We start from the raw sequence: 10,644 nt of genomic DNA on the forward strand, positions 1-10,644 counted from the left end.
ATTTCATTTGGTAACCCCTAGTTCTTGAGTTATATGAAGAAGTAAATAACACTTCCTTATTCACTTTCACCACACCATTTGTGATTTTATAGACCTCTAGCATATCCCCCCTTAGTTGTCTCTTTTCTCAGCTGAACAGTCCCAGTCTTTTTAATCTCCCCTCATATGAAAGCTGTTCCATACCACTTATAATTTTTGTTGCCCTTCTTTGTATTTTTTCAATTTTAATATATATATATTTTTTGCAATAGGGTGACCAGAACTACACATGGTATTCCAGGTGTGAGTGTATCAGGGATTTATATAGTAGCATTATGATATTTTCTGTCTTATTATCTCTCCCTTTCCAAATGGTTCCTAACATTCGGTTAGCTATTTTGACTGAACATTGAGTGGATGTTTTCAGACAACTGTCCACAATAACTCCAAGGTCTCTTTCTTGAGTGGTAACAGCTAAGTTAGACCCTATCATTTTGTAGGTATAGCTGGAATTATGTTTTCCAATGCACACTATTTTGCATTTATCAATATTGAATTACATCTTGTTCCTGAGTCACCTGGTTTTGTGAGATCCCTCTGTAACTCTTTGCAGTCTGCTTTGGACTTAACTATCTTGAGTAATTTTGTATTGTCTGCAAATTTTGACACCTCTTTGTTTACCCTTTTTACCAGCTCATTTATGAATATATTGAACAGCACTGGTCCTAGTACAGATCCTTGGAGGACTCCACTATTTGCCCCTCTCCCTTCTGAAAACTGATCTATTCCTAGCCTCCTACATCTGGTATCAGGGAACATAAGTGCTCCCACACTGCAAGCACTCTTCTTTGTTGCCAGCTCCCAGGCTTTATAGGAGCCACGTCTGTTTCTGCCTAACTGAGTTTCATCCCCAATTAAGCTTCATTGCATTCTAACTCCCCTCCAGGTGCAGTCTATTGGCCTTTCTTGCCTATACTAATGCTTCCAGGGCTAGTGTGGGATGAATGCCCTATTACAGCACCTTTTCCATTTCTGTGTCTGAGACTGTGGACTCTCCTTTGCTGCCTGCATTACATAGCTCTCTAACAAAGGCAATCTTATCCAACTCCTCTTTTATTCTCTGGAATACCCATGATCTGCAGACTGAAATGTGGTGTGGTTATAGAATTCCTGATCCTCCACAGTTACCAGAAAGGACCAAGTTGTGATGAAGCAGGGATCTTAATAAATGAGGGAACTTCTTGATTAGGGAATTCTATAGCTGCTGCTTAAAGCATGGCTTTACGTGTTTATACTCTCACACTGCATAAAGGGCTTGTATATATAATTCATATGCTGAATCTTAGTCATCAAAGTGGTTTTCCATCTGATTTAAATGGACAGTACATTCTATTAATTCCTGTATCCTAGTATCTCTTTTTCCAATTTGGCCTGATGCAAAATTGCAACCTGCTGACTTTCTCTGATTTCTTTATCAGAAACTCCTTGCTGCTGTCTTTAGCAGTCTCCTCATTCCTACTCTCTCAAGGGTGCTGACACAGAGTTCTTCTGTGTATGTTTTCATGTGACATTCTTCTACAGCTTTCTGAGGCTGGAGGTTTCCATGTTTAGCTTAAAAACTAGTCTCTAAATTAAAAAAAAAATTTCATATGAGACCTAAAACCAACCCATATAACTAACAGCATGAAAAATGAGGGCAAGATATTATTTATGCATTATCTGGTGGTGGTAAGTTGTAACTTTCCAATGTACATACATCTTTGTAATGTTTTTCAAAGCACACTGTAAAGGCAAAGGTAATTCATATGACAATGTCAAACATTGCTTTCTCAAAATGTAGAATTGGTTAAACTAGTATTTATGGCTCTGACGCAAAGCCCATTGAATGTTTCTGTTAACTTCAGTGGGTTATGAACTGGGTCCTATATTGATGTTTACTCGACAAAAAATGGAAATATCTGTTCTTTATACCAGGGATGGAGAGATCCTAACCAGTCTCTTTTTTGCCAACATATAACCTTTTCTCATCCCACTCCCACACAGGCACTTCCTTCCAGCACTCCGAACCGCAGAATCCTTTGCTCTCAATGGATATTTTTTCTCCTTTCATCTTCCTTCCCACATAAGTCTTTCCTCTCCCTGTTCCCTTAGAATCTCTTCTCCCAGTTCTCTGAATTTCAAGGTAAACATTCACCTAGGAGCAGTTTCTGGACTTTGTACCTAGAAGTGTACCTGACAGATGAGGTGGTATGGACTTGAGTGTTGGTGGAGGTCTTCAGCATATTGACTGCAAAAGGCAAATTTAGGATAATATCTCAAAGGTGCTGGGATGGCCCACAGAATAATGGCTATGCCACTTTAGGAAAGGTGAAATATGAAATGCCCCATGTCCCTATCTGAGATACAGCATGGTGTTATGGATAAGGTACTAGACTGGGAGTCAGGAGATTTGCATTCTCTTCCTTGCACTGCCACTCACCTGCTGTGTGACCTTACCTAAGTTACTTCACCTCTATTTTCTCTCTTCTTCCCTTTTGTTTGTCTAGTTTATTTAGCCTGTAAACTGCTCAGGAAAGGTACAAACATTTGGTAAGAGACAATACAATGCTCTGCACAATTGGCATCCAATTTCAGCTGAAAAAAACCCAAGGACTCCTCGGTTTTTTTGCTGATACAGACTTCTGATTTGCTGGTACAAATGTCAGCTGAGGCCTCTAGGTGCTGCTGTTATATTAATTATAACACAGCTGTCTTCTTCCCAACAGGCAATCCTGGTCATGTCCTGACCTATGCCACGTTAGCCAGCAAAACCTCCCGGTGCTCAAAGAAGTCTGCATTCAAGCTGACTTTGCACAGGCACAGCCAAGAGTCTCACTGTACCCTCTCTCTTCCCACGTACCCATGCAGTGTATCCCAGCCACGGTTTAGTCCTGATTGTTTATGAATAGTACATGTTTAATTATTCAGATATATATGGGATTTAAAAAACAGACAGTGCCTTGTCAACTACATAATGTATGTTGGCACCAGAACATCAGTTTATGTAACCTGGTCTCTAATCTTCATCAACGTAAAGATAACTGTACATCCAGTTTTTTGTTATGATCTCAATGAGAAATACAGAGGACTTAATGTATATATAAGGTAATTTGCATGCCTGAAGCACTTACTTCTAATGTTTGGAGCACAATGTCACATCCGCCTTCCAGCCCAAAATTTCACTGACCATGTGAGAGGAAATTCCATTTGAGATCCACTAAGGATTGATCACAATAGTGAAGGGCCAAAATTCATTTGCTGTGCATGTAAAATCTTAACTACAGTTTCTGCTAAGACCTTTTTATATAGGACCAGATGAGGACTAGCTAACAAAGAATAATACATAGCTAAGAGAAAGCTGGGGTAAACAGATAACCTTGTGCGTTTCAAGTCAGTGAGCAGAGTCAGCATAACTCCGAATGTAATTGGACGTCCTTATCGTGAGTTATAGACACATGAAGCACCGAGAAAGGCCTCATGGTTACTCCCTAATGCAGGGAGGAGATAGTGGTACAATACCCCTCAGATCCCAGACAGAGTTTGGGGAGAGGCCTAATATGATTGACATGAGTTATGACACCCTCCCCTCACAGATGTATGCCAATCCTAGCCCACAGAAATGCAAGGGTAAACTTATTAACAATTGTTATTGTTAAGTATTAATTACTGCTTTTTTGCTTTAAATCTCCAGGAATGTACCTGTTGGTCAACTGGGAGAGCTGCTACCTCATTCCCCTGGGCCCCCAAATTAGGATTTAACCTATACACTTTAATAGACATAGTTTAATAGACCTGTGTGTCAGCAATATGTTAATTTGAGCCTTGGGCGGAGACATTATGTAATCTTTTAGACCATTGGCTTATTGTGCTTATCTTGTCTTGCTGCTAGAACCTATCCAGGGGTTTGGGAAACCCATCCCCGTAGTTTCTCTCTGCCCAGTATGCACCCTATGTAATCTATTGTAATTAATTGTTCTGCAGTGTCTCTGAGCCTAATAAGCAAAGTGACACTCCACCAGCGCTGTGCATAATAAACTCCTGTGCTTGACCCTACACGGTGTGGATTACTGTTCCTTCAATAGCATTGCTAGATAGCAATACAGTTTATATAGGAAAGCACAGACATCTCCCCAGACCAATTATGATAGTAATTTGCACTTCTGTAGCTCCTTTTATCTGAGGATCTCAAACAAATTTACAAACATCAGTTAATTAAACCTCAAAACCTCCCGGAAGGCAGGGTGAGTATTGCTAAGCCCAAAATATTTAAATACAACTTTCCTTAAAAGATTTTAGTCATTACTGTTGGCATTTTATAACATTTTTGGTACCATAAAAGAAATACACAGAAAGAAAGATTTAATAGACATTACATATTTTAAAATGTTGCATCTAGACATTTTTTTTTTGAACAAGGCAATTTAGGTCTAGACTGATGGTAACATTTTCAAAAGTACTCATATGAGTTAGGAATGAGGGTCAGATTTTCTAAGTAGTTAGGTGCCTGGTGAGATTTTCAAAAGTATTTACATAGGTTAGCTGCCTAAATCCCATTGATTTAATGGGAATTAGGTGCCTAACCTAGTTAGGTGCCTACAAAAATCCTGCAGGAACCCTAAATATCTTTGAAAATCTAGCCCTTAGGAGTATAGGTCTCATTAAAAGCCAATTAAACATAGATTCCTCTTTGCCTAAGTTACTTTTGAAAATGAGACTTTGGCCCCCAAGGGTATTCTACACAGCAAGCAGGATCCCGCGACAGTGAGTCTCACAGCCCAGGTATACAAACTCGGGCTCGTGTGACGGCACTAAAAACAGCTGTGTAGATGTTGTGGCTCAGGCTGGAGATTGGCTCGGAAGCGTGAGTGTGATCTTCAGAGCCTGAGCTCCAGTCTGAGCTGCAAAGTTGACGCAGCTGTTTTCAGCACTGTAGCAGGAGTTCCATGAGCCCAAGTCTGTATACGTGGGCTCTGAGACTCGCTGCCACAGGATCCTGCTTGCTGTGTAGATATATATATCTTAAATCACTTAGACCTAGATATTTAGAAGGATTTAGGCATTGCTTGGCCAAGTGGAGTAGTGCCTAATCCCTAGGTGTAGGGTGACCAGATGTCCCATTTTTAAAGGACAGTCCCATATTTAAGCCCTCCTGCAAGTGTCCCGACTTTTTCTTAAAAATGAGCAAATTGTCCCATATTTTCTGTCTCTCCTGCCCCATCAGTACTGGCAGGTTCTGCTGCTGGCCAGATCCCTGGTTGCCAGCTGCCCGCCCACCAGCAGTGAGTGGGGGGTCCAGTGGCAAACAAAGGGAGTGCAAGGCTGGTGGTGGGGCGAAGATGCAGTGCGCAGGGCCCTGCTCGTCTGTCAGCGCAGCCCCCACTGCGTGCTGGCTCTTGGCCAGGAGGGCCCTGGTCTGTTTCCGGCCGGTACTGGCTGCAAGCTGCAGAGGCTGGTGTGTGCGGATAGGTGCCAGGCAGTGGATGGTTCTGTGTTGCCTCTGCTGCCCACCCATCGGCCTTTTATGTGCTCCCCCGTCTCGCTGTCCTCTCCCTGCTTTGCTCCTTTGCCCCCGCCCCCAGCCCTACTGCTCCTTCATATCCTTCCAGGTGGGGCATGTCCCACTCCCAGCGCTGTGCGGAGAACCAGCCCCTGGTCGGAGCGCTCAGCTCACCAACAGCCTGGCCGGCAGGCTCCTTCCTTCCCCCACTGCCTCTGGCTAGGCAGGCACCCCAGGAAAGTCCAAGAGCCTCTGGATCAGGGCGCTGGCCAGGAGGAGCAGAGCACTGCGTGTGCCAAAGCCCTGCACAGTGCTGTAACGGGGAAGCCTGTCCGCCCCTCAGCTAACCTCTGGAGTGGTGGTGGTGGGGAGCAATTTCCAGCCTGTTAGTGTGCCGATCCTGCTGGCTGCACAGCAGCTCCCCGGGCAGGGGCTTAGCACCCTCTTTGCCCCTGCCCTGGGTTCTGCCACCAGGGAGCACGAGGCTGCTCTGTCCTCACCCTCCCCTGCTGAACCACCTCTCTGACTGCGTTCGCTGAAGCCCCTGCAGTCAGGTTCCCTGGGCCCTGGTGCACAATGCATGCTTAGGGCTTAACCTCTTCATGTCCATGCTGTAGCCCGGGGACAGAAGGCAGCTGGGTTATGGTGGGGGAGGGAGATGAGCTCTGCAAAGACACGGGCCAGGTTATCTCTTCCACCCCCTTCTCCTCCCCTGTGGCTGGAAACAGCTCCCACCCCATCCCTCCCACACAGTACCGAAAGCCTGCTGTTGGCCACATTCTGGTGTGAATCCTGACAGAAATCTGGGGAGGGGAGCATGTGACCCTATGTGCTCCCCTATATGTTGCCTTAGGAAGAAGCAGCGCGAGGTACCAAGAGAGGTAGGTCCATCCTGGGGGCCTAGCCAGGCATGGAGGGCGGAGAGCGTTGAGCAGAGGGTCCAGTCGGTCAGAGAGGTGTACGGGAGTGTGTGTGTGTCACCTCTCCCCGTGTGTGTATGGGGGAGTAGGAGTGTGTGTCACTCCTCCCCGTGTGAATCCTAAAGCCTTAAAGATAAGAAGGTAAATAAAAAGACTCCAGCTATGCAGTATTTCTTTTTAATGTGGGCTCAGTCAACTTGATGTTAATGTGAATATTTGTACTGCATAGTTCTGACTGATTGCCGTTGAACTTGCTTGAATACAAGTAATTTTACCAGGTGTCCCTTATTCAGCATAGGGAAATATGGTCACCCTACCTAGGTGGCCCACCTAGTAGGATTTTCAGCCCCCAGGTAGGTGATTCCGGGCTGCGTATGCTCCCTATAGAGTGCTTGGGGTAAGTTAAGTGCCGAAGAAAGGGAGTTTTACAAGCTGGCCAGTTGAACAGGGAGCTGCCTAAGTTAGTCAAGAGTGAAATGCTGAGGAGAAGGGTGGGGAGAGGAGGCTGATGAGGAGAAGGGCTTAGGCACCTAAGCAGCTGAATTGGTGCACCTGGCTGAGGGGTCAGAGATAGGCACATGCCTCCTCTTGGGACCCTCATCTGTGGACCCTCTCATGGAGTTAGGCACCTAAGCTAAATCAGCTGCTGATGTAGCCCTTGCTCCAGTAACCAAAACCATCTCTTTCTGTATCTCTGTCTCCTGCTCACACTCGATACCTCTATCATGCTCACATTACAGTTCCCTGTGCCTCTACCTGTGTTCTGTACAGCTGCTATGCTGCCTTCCCACCTATTGGTGGCCTACATCCAGCCTGTCTGCTGCAAGGTCTGACAGATATGAGGTCTTAGACATGTTCAGGGCATGCCTACAGGATGAGGCCCCGCAGCTGGGACAGTTGTTCCCCTGCCTAGCTTGAGAATCCTGCTTTGTGGCTGCGTGAGCTAGGGCTCCAAGCAGCTCTGTGGCTGCTTTGAAAATACTGTCTGGAGGAAACTTAGGTGTCTTGGGGACATAGGCAGCTATGGGTCAGCTGGCACCTGGGCTGCAGCTTTGAAAATGTCAGTAGTGCCTACATGGTGGACTCACATGTCTAAATCCCTTTAAAAACCTGGCCCTGAGGTACTTTTTGAAAATTTAATCTGGGGCCTATACACACAAGGGATGGGGACTAAGCAGTTCAAAGGGTTGTTCACTGCTGTGTGCCTAGACCCAAGGTCTAGATAGCCTGTGTTAGAATCCAAGGGGAGATTCTACTATCTATTACTGCCTAGTATGGGATTGTAGTCTAGCTCATAATGTATCACTTAGTGATTTTCATGTAAACAAAGAGAAGGGGGAGTCCACATTATCGCTGTTTATTTCTAAAAATATCTAGAGGCAGGCCTGAGTCATGTCTCTTGGTTATGTGGGAAACCATATTATACATTTCATTTAGAAAGAGGCTGGGGCAAAAACATTTACATTTCCAACCATACACAAAGAGTTAATGAGAGCCATCTGTTCTTCAAGAGAAAGTTGAGGCTTCTTGTGAATCAGCTGGTAGGAGTCTCTCCTTTTGTCAGCTTTCATGATACAACTTTAAACGTAATTTGGGAAACAAGAAGCTAGTCATATTTTATGTTGGTTTCAGAGTTTTAAAGCAATTGAATCCTAATACAGTTTCAATTATGTTTGCAAAAAGAAAACATGTCAATGAAACAAAAAGTCGACAGCTTATGGGATTTGTCCTGCAAATTGTTTAGAAGAGATGGTTAATTCTGCATGACTTTCAACATTATTGTTTTATGAACCGTCTTAAAGGAAGAAAATTGCTCTGTTCTCTGTTTCTAAATAAGGCAAGCCGTTTCTGTTTCCTTTAAATAGCTTCATGTGGTAATATAGTAGGAATAGGCAAAAGCAAATGTATCTGCTACACACGCACACAATTATCTGTAATATTTACTACACGATTATTGATAAAGTACAGAAGTAGCCACTGAAGTCAATAGGAAGAGGATCAGACCCTACATGGCCCTGTCTTCTGTAGGAAAGAGAGCACCCATTTTTCAGCATTGTTGCAGCTGCAGGATGGCTACTAATGATGTAAGTATGTGAGCAGTGATTATAAGTTCCTGAGCCATGTGTTCACTAATGCTTCTAATTAGTAATTCTGGATAGAAAATATAGAAATTACTATCAGAATATATGATATTTTGGGGGAGGGGGTAATAATGTAGTATTAGTCTCCTGAAACAACTAGAATTACTTTTTTCTTAAAATTAAAGTAATCTGATTTTAATACCCTGGGGAATAATGCCACAATCTTTAACGATATGTGAGAAGCAGCATCTTCTAGTTTCTGAGAATTGCAATTGCCAGTTTGCATTTAACCATGGGGGAAGTTCTACAGTAATTTTTAATGAACATTCCATCCCAAACCAGAGAGCTGCAGATGTCACAGCCTCTACTCCCTGCTACAACTGCAGTTGTCCCTGTATGTACTGTAAGTGAACCCCATACTTACACATTTGATGCCTTCATCACCCACGTGGGCTTCAAACCAGGGCCGGCTCCAGGCACCAGCCTATCAAGCATGTGCCTGGGGCAGCACCTGGAGGGGGGCGGCACTCAGGCCTGAGAGCGGGGCCGCGACCGGGCTTGCCGCCCTCCTCCCAGCGCTCCGGCCGGTCGGGGAGAGCGGGGCCCCGGCCGGGCTCGCCGCCCTCCTTCCGGCGCTCCGGCCGGTCGGGGAGAGCGGGGCCCCGGCCGGGCTCGTCGCCCTCCCCCCGGCGCTCCGGCCGCCGGGGAGAGCGGAGCCGCGGCGGGCTCGCCGCCCTCCTCCCGGCGTTCCCTGCCGGGGGGCGGCAAAAAACTTTTTTGCCTGGGGCGGCAAAAAAGCCAGAGCCGGCCCTGCTTCAAACCAAGTCTTTATTGTACTAGACAGGATAGGATTGAAGTGACTTGCAGTAGTAACTGAGGGTGTAAATGGCAACCCTTCTATATACTGTCATCTGAGTGTATTTCAGGAGGCAGAAGATAACACAGATCTTATACATCTGTGACAAAATAGTGCAGATTAGTCTTTATAATCTCATTGAGATCGAGTTCTTCCAGACATACATTTCTGCTACTGATTTCTTTTTCATCCAGCATTAATTATAGATCTAGTTAATTAAGAAATCCAGTTTTTACATCCTGCTAGATAAAAGTGCAGATAAAAGACAAACCAATGTAGCAACTAAGTTCCTGACAGAGCAAAATGAATTGTCAATTAAAGCTTAATGACTTAACAAGATTTACTAAAAGAAGACTGCTTTGGAGTCACAGGTTTGATTAAGAAGGCAATCTTGACTAGCCTGCCAAACTCTCTGATTTTGGTTACACCAGGGAAAATAGAAGCTAGTGGCAGAGGCATAATTTTAGTAGTGGCAGGAAACATACCAACCGCTTCTAAGTAAAGGCTTAGAGGTTTAACTACTAAAAGAGAATTTTGTATTTCTGGATTTGATTTCACATTAAAACAATGCTCCCTTAAATCATGATGTAGAATGTATTATCTGCAACTTTTCCAAGCTGAGTGCAGAAATATAGTAGTTTGGTCTGAGCATCCTGTCTTTTACAGGGATCCCTTGAGAGCAAACAGGATAATCTAAGAGTATTTCTCTGCAGTATTGCCCCGCTGTTAACCTGGCATTTGTGTCATCATGCCAAAGGATAACTAAGAGAAAATATAAAATTGAGTAGAACCCTGATCTGTCATTCATTATTTTTACCAGTACTTTGTGGAGCACTGGAAAGGAGAACAATTATGTAGGAATTAGGGTATGACCACAGATTGAGAATGCATGGGAACCTTGTGAAATACCTGGGTGTTGGGCTAGATCTGCAAAAGTACTTACATTTTAAGTACCCCACCTCCCAATGGAATCCACAGCCCCAAGTTAGGCAGTCAGGCTCGCTATACGGTACATGGTTGGAGCCTAACAAGAGGATTCACATAAGCCAGGAAGATGAGTGGAGAGCTGCTTAAATTAGCCAATAAGCACTGCCAAGAACAGGGATGTGTCCTAAACCCCACCCCAGCTGAAAGAGAACACTCCTTGGAGATGAATTGCCTGTCATGTGGACAAATATTATCTCATTGTTTCCTTGTACTCCCCTGTCATAACTATAAAGGGAAGGGTAACAGCTCTTCTGTGTACAGAGACTCCAAATCCTTTTACCTGTA

This window comes from Terrapene carolina, unplaced genomic scaffold (genome assembly GCF_002925995.2).
Source record: "Terrapene carolina triunguis isolate 2854851 unplaced genomic scaffold, T_m_triunguis-2.0 Scaffold18, whole genome shotgun sequence".
Lineage (NCBI taxonomy): Eukaryota > Metazoa > Chordata > Testudines > Emydidae > Terrapene > Terrapene triunguis.